Below are 15,070 nucleotides of genomic sequence, written 5' to 3'. Positions count from 1 at the left end.
TTTTATTTTGAAAAGTTGGATGAAAAAATAGGATAAAAAATACGAATCGACAAAAATACTTCATGTGAAGTTATCGCCAATATATCGGACTAGGCTCAAAAAATCTGAATCAAAAATTGGATAAATACATATAAAAAAAATACATATACACCATATCAAACCTACTTAAATACATATTGAAAAAAAAAATACACCACATAAATTTTCTTCTTAAAATACTGTAGCAAATATCACTTAAGTACATACCAAAAAAAACAAACAAAGACACGATTTATTTTACCATCAAATGCTTTAACTATAATATAACAACTTTATAACTATCGTTAATGATTAGGGTTTATATGCATGCTTGCATTTGGATTTGAGTCCTCTAGTTTCTAGTTTCTAGAGAGAGAAGGGATAGATGAGAAAACAAAAGAATGGGGGAACTGCTACCAAATTCGTGGAAGGGGTTGAATTTTTGTGAGTAGAAGGGAGTGCAGTGCCATAATTCGTCTTCTCATGTTGTAAGTCTCACAGCAGATGCATATGCATATGCATATGCATTCAATGTCGATGCGCAACCATACCTTGTATTTTCAGGATTATGGAAGGAACTGCTACAAAACTAGGTTTACGAGCAGTAAGAGCATCGAGGTTTCATAGAGAAACCACCAGCTTAAGAACAAGATTCATGCAAACAAGGTTTGTTCTACTCCTCATTAAGGTTCCTGTTTATTCTTCTTCTTTGTAATTTTCCAATGGGGTTTTTTCTCTATAATTTGCAGGTTTCAAAGGTTGAGGTTCTAGAGAGAGAAACAGGGCCCTTTTCAATTTTTTGGATTTTTCGTTGTAAAATCAGTAAAAAGGACTGTGGTTCAATGGGGTTTTTCTCTGTAATTTGCAGGTTTCAAAGCTTGTGGTTCTAGACAGAGAAACATGGCTCTTTTTATTTTCTTGGGTTTTTATCTGTAAAATCAGCAAGAAAAGAACGTTTTTTTTTACCCGTTTTAAACGTTTTTCAAAAAAAGCTCCGTTTTTTCTGAAAAAATCGGCTATTAATCACCGATTTGCTGACTATGATACAAACCGCACCCTTTATAAAAATAAAAGAATAACATCAAGTTTTCATATTAGCTTTAAATTTGACCTCAATCAATCTCAATATCCAAACCCTAGACTGGCTTCAACAAGTTTCTCTCATCTCTTGAAGCCTGCTTAGCCTATGTTATTTGCGTCGCTTTTATTATCTTTTCAGGTAACTCTTCTCTATGTATAAGACTCCCCTGTTACATCTATTTTTTTTTTTAAATTGTATCATAGTGTACATCATGAGCCAATTGTTTTCTTTTTACATTTTTTTTTTTAAAGTGTGATATCCATTAGCCACATCTTTTTTTATTGTTTCTAGTTTGCAACATGCGTTTTGTTATAAGCTTGATACATATAGCCATATAAAAAGAATGGGAGTTGTTTCTATCAAGAAATGAAATATACAAATTCACATAAATAAAAAGGATATGTTTCTATTAAGAGATGAAATGTACATATCCACATAAATAAAACGGATATGTTTAAAAAAGTTCTAAGAAGTGGAATATGGGTAGTTTGGTTACCCGTATTTCGTGTTTCGAGTAAAAATAAACGATGATATTACTGTTTGCAATCCTTATATTTTTGGGTTTTTGAAAAACCAAAATTTTGATATTTTATATTTTAAAAAAAGCAAAAAAATTAATATTTTCGGTTTTTGAATTATTAATTATTTGATATTTTTGGTATTTCAGAAACTAAAAATTTGAGATTTTCAATTTTTGAAAACCAAAAATTTGAGAATTTTGATTCAAAATTGGAATTTTTTGACATTTTTTAGAAAAAGTTTGATAACGAAAAAAAAAAAAAAAGGGTATAGAAGTAATAACGTGAACTATGAGGTAATTTTGTAATAATGGTTAAAAAATGAATATATGTGTACTTTTTTCTTCTTTTATTTTTGCATTTTCAACTGTATAATAATTTAATAATTGTTAAAAATCACAATGTAAAAATATAATTAATTCTCTTTTTTATTATTTAAAAAATATTTAAAATCATTTACAATTGTATTAGTAAATATATTATTTACTTGTAAATAAATATTATTATAAAAATTAAAGAAAATGAAATTACAAAAAAAAAAAAAAGCCATGCATTTGCGTTTGCATTACATAATTGTATTTTTATATATTTAATGTATAATTATCTCTTTTAAATAATGTATAATTATCTCTTTCAAATATTAACTTTATTATTATCTTTACCAATATAATACTATGCTCAATTTAATGAATAAATACATGTTATTTTGGCAATATCGATTTAAGCCAGATTTAATGGGACATTAATTGAGAGATATTTATGTCGAGATTAAATAATCAATATGGTATAAATAAAACTTAAATGGGCAAATTTGAAATTCAAAAAGACACTAGTCAAAATATATAATAGAGAGATTAATATATATCTCTCACCGTGTGTGTTTACTTGATTCCTCGCAAGTCTTTCAAAACCGAGCGATCGAGATTGAGGAATATGGATCGGGAGAAATCGGGATTGGAGTTTGGCCGTGATTGAACTAGTTCCAAAAATGTGGTATCAACCCGGTTCCCCCATCTAGGGATAGCAATGGGTCAAATGGCTTGTCTTGGTCGGCCTGGCCCTAAAAAATTAGGGCATGGGCCACAAAATGAGTCATAAGGCCTGGGCATGGGCTAGCCAAGACAGGCCCAACCCCGTTTGGCATGTCCCAATCTTTGTTTTTTTCATCTTTTTTGTATTGTTTTCCTTTAATTTTACCCGGCACAACATAGCCCCATCAAAATAGGGTCAGGTAGGGCCAAGGCTGCCCCGGCCCATTGCTAGCCCTAATCCCAACTCAACCCAACCCCAAAACCCCTCTTTCGTACATTTTCCTTTTTTTTAAAAAAAAAAAAATCATTAAATTGGATGAAACTCCTTGTAAAATAATTAACGGGATTAAATTATCTTAGTTAACATTCGAGGACAATTTTTTCTTTTTCATTTCAAATTGATGACTTCCAAAAAGTTTATAAATGCCTAAATTGACCAAGTTCAATATTTGGAATGTGTAACATCATAGGAATTTATGTGATTTAACCAAGAGGCTTCAATCAAGTCATGAAAATACCCCTAGTTGTTCGGTAGTATAAATAAAGAACATATTATTCAGTATTACTAATAGGGAACAATTAGTTATATTTTTCTCATTCAACACTTAGGGCACGTTTGGTTCTCCAAAAAATAGTTGCCATGAAATATTTTCTTGTGAAAAAATTCTTTCAAATAGTATGCGTGGGAACATTTTCACATTAATTAACTGTCCATTGGTGTGTGAAAAGATGTACTCAAACGAATTGGTATAAAATATTCATACGCTTATCCAAATGAGAAAATTCTTTCATATAAAAATATTTTTTGGGAAATAGTGACGTGCCCTTAAGTACTCTACATGGATCTTTTTCTTTGAGTGAAACTTTGTATGCATCAAATTACAAAAATACCTTTGGTTCTTCTACAATGTTAATATTAAACAATGTGTCCCTTATTCCATGTAATGTGGAATAATTAGGAGCTTTACAAAACTACTCCTAGTTCCACTACATTATTAATATTAAACAATGTGTCCCTTATTTGTAATATTAAAGAATGTGTCCCTTATTTGTAATGCACTTTCCTCATTTGGATGAGGCATCTTGGCAAGTCAAATTACTAAACTATCCATTATTATTTTTCGTTCAGGGGATGAGGCATCTTGGCAAGTCAAATTACTAAACCATCCATTATTATTTTTCGTTCAGGTTACTGGATGAGGGCAATTTGGGTATTTTTTTAAAAAATTGAAAAGGTATCTAAGTGAAATGTAAAAGAAAAAGTTTGCCTCAAATATTAATGGATGCAGTTAGCGATTGGGCCAAACCCACATATGTATAAATGGGGCTCCTCTTAAAAACCTATTTTTCAGATAGATTTTTTTATTTAATTTTTAAAGACATGCAATCTCTAACATGGAGATCATGAATATGAATAAATAAATAAATTATAAATAATAATTCTATTAAGAAAAATTTGGACTGATAGTTTCCATTGAATTTAGATGGATCACTTACTTTTCTGGACCGCATATGTAGAACTATGGTCCGACCCTCATGAAACAATTTTCCATTATTAATAGGGATAATTGGACTACATTTTTTTTTAGAGAAGTTTACGTACGGGCAAATATGGAAGGAGGGGGGTTCAATTTCAAAATGGAAATACGTTTGATCCAAATTACGGGTAGCATTTCCCATCATGGGTTTTTTTTTCAAATTACCCCTTATCTGATAAACAGAACGCCAAACTGATAGGTTTTTTGCATTTAAACAAAAAAATAAGCGGTCTAGTGTGTGAATTACCGGACAACATCTTTTCGTAAATGCAAAAAAACCTGTCTTCTGTTCGGTTTACAGGAGAAAGGGTAACTTGAAAAAATAAACTCCAGCGGAGGGGAGTATGTTCCCCCATAATTTGGAACAAAAATACCTGGACCCCAATATTACCCATACACAAATTTCTCTTTCTTTTAAGCTTATCTAAATTTTCTTAGGTTCCCCTGTATCTCTACCTTATAAAACCCTTATTTTAATTTTATTTATTTTTATCTTTTATATTTATTAGCTCATCGAGTCAAACTGAGTGGGATTGTCGACCGAACGATCCGACATGAATATGTGAGATGGACCATCACCCCACCGATCTGGGTTTTGAAACCTTGCTACCAAGGTCTAAAAGGTCGGCTCGTGACACTGAACCGACAACATGCAGAGCCCAGATCGACTAGGACTAGTTCGATCACATCTAGCAATATTTTTTTAAAAAAAAATCCAATAATTTTAAAAACTAGAATAATTAAATATATTGAAAATTAAATATATTACATATTTAAATGATCATTAAGAAAATACGAACATTGAGTCATAAATGTAATATATCTGAATAGGGATTGTACAAGGAGGTCACAATTATTCTCAGCCATTAGATGTGAAATCTAATAAATAAAAATGTATCATAACATTCGAAAAATTTTATTTTAGACTTTGTGTCCAAACAATGACACATCATCAACCACCAATTTCAAATCTAATGGTCAATAATGCTTGTAGCTTCCTTATATAAAAAATAAATTGAATATCAATATTATATATTCATCTGTACATTATTAGGCCACAATTAATGTGTGGAGATGTCGATATCGTCATCATCATTATCACTCAAGCCTTATCCCAAGTGATAGACATGTGTGCAAGAATAAAGCAAGACCATCTCTAGAAAAGATGTAGGTCATGTGATTTTCAAATAAAGAAGCTTGGAGCATGATGCCGGGTATCTTTCTCTTTTTTAAAAAATAACAAATCCTATTTTTTGGATACAAATATTTTAGGATAGTACAAAAAAAACAAATGTACTTTGATAAAATTTAGGAAAGAAGTATATCATGCACTCTATATTATTAAAAATACATGAAAGTGAAAATAAATATGTTTTAATATATTAGATAATTTTCATTAAATATATCATTTCACAAGTAAAATATTATATTATGAGTAACATATGACAAAAAAATCATATTCATCATATTGCTATTTATAATAAATATTTATTTAATAAAATATTGAATAGTTACTAGTTTAATGATAATAATAATAGGGAAAGTATATAATGAGACCATTTACATTTGGTACAATGTGGTCAAAATTAATCTTGACCATTGGATATGAAATTGGGTGGTTGCATTTATTTAATAGACCAAGCTCAAACTTCAAAATAAATTATCTCGAACTTTGTGACAAACCTAAACTATCAAATTACACATTGGATGGTTATAAGTAATTGTGACCTCAATGTACCAAAGTTAAATGGTATACAATCCTATAATTTAAACAATGGTTTAACCTGACAAAAGATACAACCATCATTGAAACAAATTTGCGTATTTTAAAGATTCTCTCACCAAATTATTTCACTGCAGACACTTGTGCTTTGTGAAAACTAGGGGGAAATAAGAGAGTGAAGATTTTCGGTATTTATGGAGATTGAAATTTATAGCTTTTTATTTGGCAAATTTACATAATTATCTTTTATATTTTGTGCAATTTAAATATGGGAAAAATTTATATAGCCATCAAATTAGAGCCTAACTTCAAAAATTTCACTAGAAAAGGTTGTTTTGATGCCTAGATATCCTCAAATTGATCATCTTGGCATCAAGATGCATGGACATGACAAAAAAATAGATTTCAAGTTTTGGAAATAGTGTATTTTGTAACACATTTTGGACCATCAGATTTTCAAGTTTTCATAGATCTATTGATCTACACTATTTTTGAAGCTTCAAACGTTATAAATGAATATAAAAATATACTTTAAGTCTATCACAATGATTTTCAGTATTAAAACCATATTTCTCGACACTATTTGAAAGTAGGCTCTAATTTGATTGTATAGAACCTAGGCTCTATACAAACGGCACCCTTTAAATATTGCCCTTAATATTATTAATTAGTTATAGGCAATTGAAGAAGGCCTTTTTACAGGGCCAGGCATCTCTCTGGCAGGAGGACTAGTATCTCCTCCCTGCCCACCTCTATCAGCAGGCCCTTCTTTTGCAAGACTTAAGAAGGTCTCTCATGGCCTAATTTGAATCATTTCAACGTTCTCTAAGATAGAATTCGGTTCCTTTGGGGTCAACCCCACGGCTTCTCATGCTTTAGAGCATGTATCATATTTAAATGTTATTTTTCTATAGATCTAGTCAAACTTAAAGTTTTGTACATGCTTCTCAACATATTGTACCAGTGAAAATATAAAAAATAATTTAAGCAAATTATTAAACAAGTACCCCTAAAATGTGTATGTATATTTAAGTGATTTTTTTTTATTTAATTATTTTTTTTGATGGTGAGAAGTATAAACCTAATCAATTTGAGCTCAATCCGATGTATATAAAAAATATAAAATCGAAATACTTGAAACATTCTTAAAAATTTGGGCATAAATGTGAGACATTTTTCTAAAAGCAAAAAGCTATAAAAATGTTGGCATAAGTTACCCATTCTACTTTATATAAGTAGTTTGGGGATTTAAAGCAACCATGGAACACTTACATTGCTCGATGTTATGGTGAGCTATTCTTTAAAGAAGTGTTATCACATGACCCATATACTACACACCTGGCTAGGGACCATACTCGTAAAAACACACTCTCGGACATGGCTTAGCCTTCCATAAAGAATAGGATGCTATGTGATGGACACAGTAATTTAGATGACGAGTGCGTAGAGAGGGTTGAAGTTTAGTACCACATCGTGAAGTGTCTGGAGATTCACGGGCAACAACACTATAAACTGCGGCATGGTGAGGTCTGGGCTGGGTCGGGTCTTGGTCGACCGCAACCTGTGTTGGTTTTTTCTTGGCGTGTTTGTTTCCTCCTCTTATTGGTGGGAATGGGTTGGGTCTCGGTCCAGCCCAACCTCCGGTCTTGGCGTGTTTGTTCCTCCTCTCGGTCGATGCTAACCTCAATAGGGGTCTTGGCGTTTTTTTTTTCTTGAAGATGTTTAGGCGTTTTTTTTTTCTTAAAGATATCTCACTAGGGGTCTTGGCGCAAGATATCTTTTTTCTTAAAGATATCTTTTGGGAGTGTTTGTTTTCCTTAAAGATATCTTTTGAAAAGCTGATTAAGGGTTGGGTTTGAGTCTAGAAAAGTTGAATGTTATGGGTTGTCGACTCCAATGTCACTTATGGGTTGGGTTGGGTTGGGGTCCAAGATATCTTTTGGAAAGTTGAATGTTATACTATGAAAGATATCTTCTTGAAAGTTGAATGTTATGGGTTGTCAACTCTAACCTCACTAGGGTTGTATTTGTTTTTCTTGAAAGTCATCTTCGGGAAGGTTGAATGTTTTTAAATCTTATCGAAAGTTGAATGTTTTTGTTCTAGAAGATTTAATCGAAAGTTGAATGTTTTTGTTCTAGAAGGTTTAAATAACTTGAGTAGTATGTTTAAATGTTTTGTTTTGAAAGGTTTAAATAAATTATGGATATTATGTTTGATAACTTGCTGGAATGTTAATAAGGTTCTAGATATTGTGTTTGATAACATATATATCTTATTAACATATACATATTTTATTAATGTATATTTGTATCATATATAACATATAATATATTATTTATGATAATATAATATAAGATATTTATATATATTATGTATAATATAAATATATAATATATAATATAAGATATTTATATAATACATAATATAATTTATTACATATTTATTATCATAAATATATATTATATATAATATATAATATTATATTATATCATATTAATAATACTAATATTATGTATTTATATTATGTATAGTGAGTAGTGATCAACAAAAAAAATTTCTAAAAAATTAGGTTCCTAACCTCCCCATGAACTTAATCCTTGCCCTTTTTAACAAAAGAATGTGAACTTTTGTAGAAAGATTAGTTTCTAAACTTTTGAAACAAACACGGAACTTTTTCAAAATATGAAAGAATACTTTTCGAAAGAATACTTTCAAAAAAGTAAACACGCCCTAAGTGTCGGATCCGGACCGAACCTATTGGATTGGGGGTTCGAGTCTACACACCCCTCTCTCTCTCGTGCTTGGAAGTTCTTTCCTTCAATTATTCTTTGAAGTTCTCTCTCGTCGTCATTATGACTTGGCGTTAGGGGTGGCAAATGGGTCCGGTTGGGTTTAGATTCAATCGGTTAGTTTTGGATATTGGGTTCAGGTCGATTGGACCCCCACCCCACCCAAATATATATAAATATATATTATATAGCATATCAATTGAACTTTTTATTTTTAAAATTTCAAGAACCTAGACCAGGTTGGCCAAAAGAATTATGTGGGAGGACATGCCATGGACGGTTAGAAGATGCACAAGCCTTTTGATAAGTCCAAATTGAACTAACTTCATCCTAGTGCCAAAATTGAATTTCGTTTTTTAAAAAAAAAAAAAAAAATTTAAAAATGATACTAATATGAAATTTGGGCCATAGCTGCTTTTTTAGAATTAGAATTGAATAAAAACAACAAAAATATTTGAAATACGCAATATTGATCATAATAAATTTAGGAGTATTAAATAAGCATGTTCTATTTAAAATATTTTTAATCATTTTTATTTAGTTATATTTATAAAAATGCACCTACACCACAAAATTCAGATAAATATCTTATTTAAATAAAAAATACAAATGAAAATGGAAGACTAATTTTTTATCATTGGATCTAACCTTGTGAAATATCAACCATTAAAAGTGTGCTTGTGCACCCGTCCATATGATATGAATGGGATACTTTCCTTTTTTGATTTTAATCCAAAATTATTGGATCTATCTAAATATCACCTGATAATTATTTTCAAATAATAAATTGGACTTTAAGTTAATTAGTACCTCGATCTTGCCCTCTAAAATTAGACCTCTTCTTTTCAATCTTAGTACATTAATTAAATTTTTTTATTTTGAAGTTGGTTTTTGAGTTCAAGAGGTCGGGGCAAACACACAGTATACTCCAATTTTGAAATTTCTAGATGCACCAAATAGTTGCTATTTCCAATGCAAGCTATCGAAGAGAGTTTCCCCGGTGAACATAGCCAAAATATGAGGGCAACTGGCAATCCCCATCATTTTTATTGTATATGCCCCCTGTGCACATAACAAATAATGGGTGAGGTTTTCATAAAGCATCAATCTTAAACAATCTAAGTAAGCTGCATCTTAAATTTATGCTGAAAGATTCTGTTTCAGTGCTGGAAAGTCTTGCGATGGCATGAAAACGTATTCTAAACCTTAATTTGAATGCTTCGAAAATTGTATCGATTAAGTTTATCTATAAACAACTATTTTTTTTGAAAATGGACTGCCCTGACAAGATGTACTGCTATTTCCATTACTGGAAAGACTTTTGTTTTTTTTATATATATTTTTAAATCTGGAAATCGAGATGATCAATTTGAGGGGTTTTCTAGCATCAGAACAAAATTTTCGATGAATTTTTTAGGTGTCTTACTTAAATCTATATTGACACGTTATATGGACTTTTTCCAAAAATAATGTCAACCACCCAATTTCAATGATCAATTTGAGGGGTTTTCCAAAAATAATATATTAACAATAATACTTTCTCAACCATCCAATTTTAAATCTAACAGTCAACCATGATTGTGAGCTTTTTGTATCAAAAGTAGACTGTCAAAAGTAGATAGTCTCATGAGCACTTGACGGCCATCTAAGAAACATAATCCCACATGGCACCCCCCATGGAAAGCATATGGAGCAATGGTCCTCTCTGGTAGCAACACCTAAAGGGAAGTTCTCCTTTAGCCCTTTGGAAGGTATCACCAATATTTGTGTTTTAATCATCCCTTTCGAAAAACGATACTTACAAATAGCATTGAGTGGCTTGGTTTCTTGTTTAGTATATCTGAGAAGGAGGAAGAGGAAGAGAAAAGTGCTTTTGTATGATAAAGTAATTACAAATGTCCATGAGTCTTTGATGCAAATAGTTTTTTTTATTTTTTTATTTTCACAATTTTAGGAAATTAAAATTAAGGTTTGGGTTTGTTTTAGATTTCTATATTTTTTTTAAGATATTTTTGTCTATTTTGGTTGTAGAGATTTTAGGGATTGTATTGGAAATTTCTTTTGTTCAGTGTACAAGAGACCTGAAAGAAAAAATAGTTTAAGGGATTCATGTGAGGCGGAGAGAGTAGAAGATAGAGATTTATATGAGATAAAGAGAGAGGAGAGAAAGAGAATATGTGACGAAGAGAGATTTTTTTTTTTTTGTGGTTTTTTAATTCTTTTTTTTGTGGGTTTTTTTTTTTAGTTCTTTTTGTTTGTATTTAAATAGAAGATGTCTTTTTGGAGAACTAGGTTATTTGAGAATAGATAAAGTGTTTTTGATATTGTGAAAAGATATTTGAGATAGACTCCCTTAAAGGCCATGGTAAGGTACAATTTCTCAACTCTTTTTTTTTTTTTTAATTATCATCATCATCATAACCTTGTCCTAATTAATTGGAGTCAGCTATATGAATCTTGGTTTTTCATTATATTCTATTAAATGCCACACCCTCAGTGAGACCATAAGTCCCATATTTTTCTGAACTACTTCCAACCACATCTTTTTGGACTTACATCTTGTCCTTTAAGTCTTTCAACTTGAACTAACTCGCACCTCTTAGCAAATGTTATACTTGATCGGTGCCACATATGACTAGCTCATCTAAGTCTACTCTCTCTCATCTTTATCGCTATTGGTGTCACACCTAATTTCTCTCGAAATTGATTCATTTTAAATTCTATCCCTTCTTATCTTGCAACTCATCCATCTCAATATCATCATCTATGCTACACTCATTCTATGGGTATATCATTTTGTGTCCGCCCAATATTTAGCTCCATAGAGCAAAATTGGTCTCACAACTGTCCTATAGAACTTGCCCTTCAGCTTCATCGGTATGTGCGATCACATAAAATTCCAGTTACACATCTCCCTACATTTTTTTTTTTTAATATTTTTTTTTATTATTTTTTCCTTATATTAGTTGGTATTGGAGCTTTGAGATCTATAAAACATGATGCTTTTACAAACAACTACTAATCCAGTTATGAAGTGTGGATCAAATAATTGAGAAAGCCAAATAAGACCTGATAGAAGGCCTTCACAAAATAATGCACCAAGTGTTACAAGATCGGCACATTAAATAGCAACAAGAGGAAGAAGAATAATATGAAGAGGTAAATCTCAGTACGAAATATGTTGACAACTCAAAAGCACTACAAATTTCGATAACCAATTACGAAGAAGAAGATACACTAGCTGTAATACATAAAATATAACTATTTGAGATCGAAGGAGAAATCAAGATTAAGTTTGGTGTTCCAGATGCCTATTACAAGCCAGATATCAAGTGCTTGATTAATTATTTTATTTAAGAATAAAAAATATCCAAACAAATGGTAGGACTTCATCACCAATTTTGAAAGGGCCTCTAAAGCATATGAATTCAACAAGCTTAGGGTAAACTTCTCCCAACCCCAAGAGAATGACGTAAACATATTTTTTATTTTAAAATTATCTTAAGAAATTAAAATTGGGGTTTGCGGTTGTTTTAGATTTCTAGTTTTCTTTACAATTATGTTTGTCTTTTTTGGCTGAAGATATTTTTAGGGCAGTATGGGAACTTTGTCTTGTTTTAAAAGATAAAGAAGTTAATGCACTAGAGAGATACAATAGGTAAGATGAAGATTGGAGTGATTTATGGGATTTATGTGAAGTTGAGAGAGAGAAAAAAAAAAAAAAGAGATTTAGAAGAGGGAGAAGAGAAAGGAAAATGTGGCGAAGAGAGATTTTTTTTTGGGGTTGTTTATTCTATTTTTTTATAGTACTTTTAATTAGTATTTAAAGGAAAAAAATCATTTTTTGGAGAACTAGGTTACTGAGAAAAGAAAGCGTTTTTTATCTTCTTGTGAAAAGATTTTAGGAATGGACTTTGTTATAAACCCGAGAAGATATATTCTCTCAGCTATTTATTTTGATCGTTTTTTAAGGTCAATCATTTATTATTTTCTCTATGCATCAGGTCTTACTCCTTGTTCGGTATTATTGGGCCTTTTTCATTTTAAATTACTATAAATGAACATGATGCTTATGTACATAATAAACATATATTATGGATGAATTCTCATTTAAGTGCCCAAAAAAAAAAAGAGTTTGGTTGATTCATGTGTTCGCCTCTGTTTTGAGGGATCTAGGTTTTGATAAATATCCCAAACTACTGTAAATCTATTTCCACTTTAGACTCATGAATTTAGAGCTCAAAAAGATATCAGATGATTAAGAATTGAAATAAATGATACAATAAAAAAATACAAAATAAATTCTTTTTTTTTAAAAAAAAAATTTCACAATAGTATTGATATGAATGATAGACTTGTAAAATTTTAAATCCAAAATTATTTTTAAAGAAAAATTTGGGGACAGCAAACTCACGTACATCCCTAGACATATCTAAAACACTGCCCTATAAGGTACGCACATATAATGATATGTACAAAGACAATATACAAAAAGTGTACGGCGACACCTAAAATCTCATTTTTTTCGTACTCTCAAATAGACGGCATGATGCAGTGACTATGGTACGGTTGAATGGCCAATTGGCCATGAATGCGAACGCACAGATTGAAATGGAGTAGTTGGTATTGGGAGGCCTCAATTGGTTGGTGGGCCTTCATCCCTTGTTGAGACTTGAGAGAGAGAGAGAGAGAGAGGAAGAATTTTATTTACTCCAGGGAGGTTGCATGAATATCTCTTATATTTTTTTAAAAAATATTTTTGATATTTTGAATTTTGAGTTTGTATTCTATTTTCTAAGAGTATATCTATTACGATCAAGCTTTTTTATGGGTGCTTCTTCAAGGAAAAGCTTTAATAGTAGACAATTTGAAAAAAAAGGGGTGCGTAATGGTGAGCATATGTAATATTTGTAAGGAGGATGAGGAAAATTATGAGCACTTTTTTGTGCATTGTTCTTTCACTCCATCTATTTGGTAATGGGCTTTTGGTAAGTTGGGCATTCATATGGTTTTGGCTAGGAGTTATGGGGACTTATTGCTTCAAATAGATGCTCCAGGCTGAAATAAATATGGCCGCATGTTATGAGTGGTTTTTTTTTTAGCAGATATTTTGTGGGAAGTTTGAAGGGAAAGAAACAATAGAACTTTTGAAGGAAACCATCGAAGCATGTCAGAGATACATGAAGCTATTCTATTTGGAGTATGGAGTTGGTTTTCAATTTCAAAAGAAAGAAGGGGTATTTCAAAAGTTAACATCTAAATGAATTTAAAAAATGTGGTTTTAAATAAATCTTGGAAGCTGAGACCAAAGGAAGGTGGTGCCCACCACAAGAGGGTTGCTTGAAGCTTAATTTTGATAGTAGGTCTTTTAGAAATCAGGGGCCAGTAGGTCTTAGAAGGACTGCTAAGATTTGCAAGTGGAGTGGTTGTTCTTTCTTATGCAGGACCTTGTGGGATTGTAACTTCGAATGAAGCGGAATTCCAAAGTATATTGCAAGGGTTGAGATGTATCAAAGGAAAATTTCGAGGGGTTGTATTTGTGGTGCAAGGTGATTCGCATAATGTAATAAATTGATGCAATAAAATGTCGAAGCCTTCTTGAAATTTTTATTTATGCCATTTTTTATGCCATGACCTTTTTGATTTATGCCATGATCTATGCCATGATTTTTTAATGATTTTTTGTCTTTTGATCTCTTTTATTGATTTATCCCATGATTTTTTAATGATTTTTTATCTTTTGATCTCTTTTGTTGATTTATGCCATAATATTTTGATCTCTTTTAATCATTTATACCGGGAAGCAAATGATATTGTGGATGGTTTGGTTAAGCATATGGTTTCTTTGTCTGAAACAATTGTTGTAGATGATCTCATTATTGTTTGAGCTCTAGGTAACTTGCTTTTAATCAATAAAAGTCCAAAACATTGTCAAAAAAAAAATTCAACTATTGGGGGTCCATACTTCTCATTACAATGCAATTAAAAAAATATAAAAATAATTTTAAATAAATAAAATGACCAAATTAGCCCTAGAATGTGTACAGATATTTTGGTAATTTTATTTTTATTTGCTTAATTTTTTATCATTGTTTAAATAAGTGCAACGGTGAAAAGTATGAAGATTAAAATTCGAGCCTAGTCCGATGTAAAAATAAGAAAAAGGTTGAAATACAACATGTGCCTTTAAAAAGAAGAGAAAATCACGTACAGACACTATTGGGATGGGTCAATTACCAAATGAGCACTCATTTTCTCAAAATTACGAGCACCCCCTCCCTCGGCAATTTTTTTTCCTAAGTTGACCGTCCTTGTCGAGGAATGCAAATATGGGGCATCCGTTTAAACTTGGGTGAATTTGTTGTCCAGTG

At 31.1% G+C, this 15,070-nt stretch overlaps 1 long non-coding RNA gene across 1 annotated transcript; it reads left to right on the top strand.

Moving 5' to 3' along the window:
* Positions 1-326: 326 nt before the first annotated feature.
* LOC148780532 (uncharacterized) lies at positions 327-917 on the top strand. The gene is made up of 2 exons (XR_016040584.1): positions 327-684; positions 768-917. It is a non-coding gene; the product is annotated as an uncharacterized LOC148780532 (long non-coding RNA).
* Positions 918-15,070: the final 14,153 nt, after the last annotated feature.

This window comes from Amborella trichopoda, chromosome 9 (genome assembly GCF_054954075.1).
Source record: "Amborella trichopoda isolate Santa Cruz 75 chromosome 9, AtrichopodaSantaCruz75HAP2 v2.0, whole genome shotgun sequence".
Taxonomy (NCBI): domain Eukaryota; kingdom Viridiplantae; phylum Streptophyta; class Magnoliopsida; order Amborellales; family Amborellaceae; genus Amborella; species Amborella trichopoda.
This window is presented reverse-complemented; position numbering and strand designations above follow the sequence as displayed.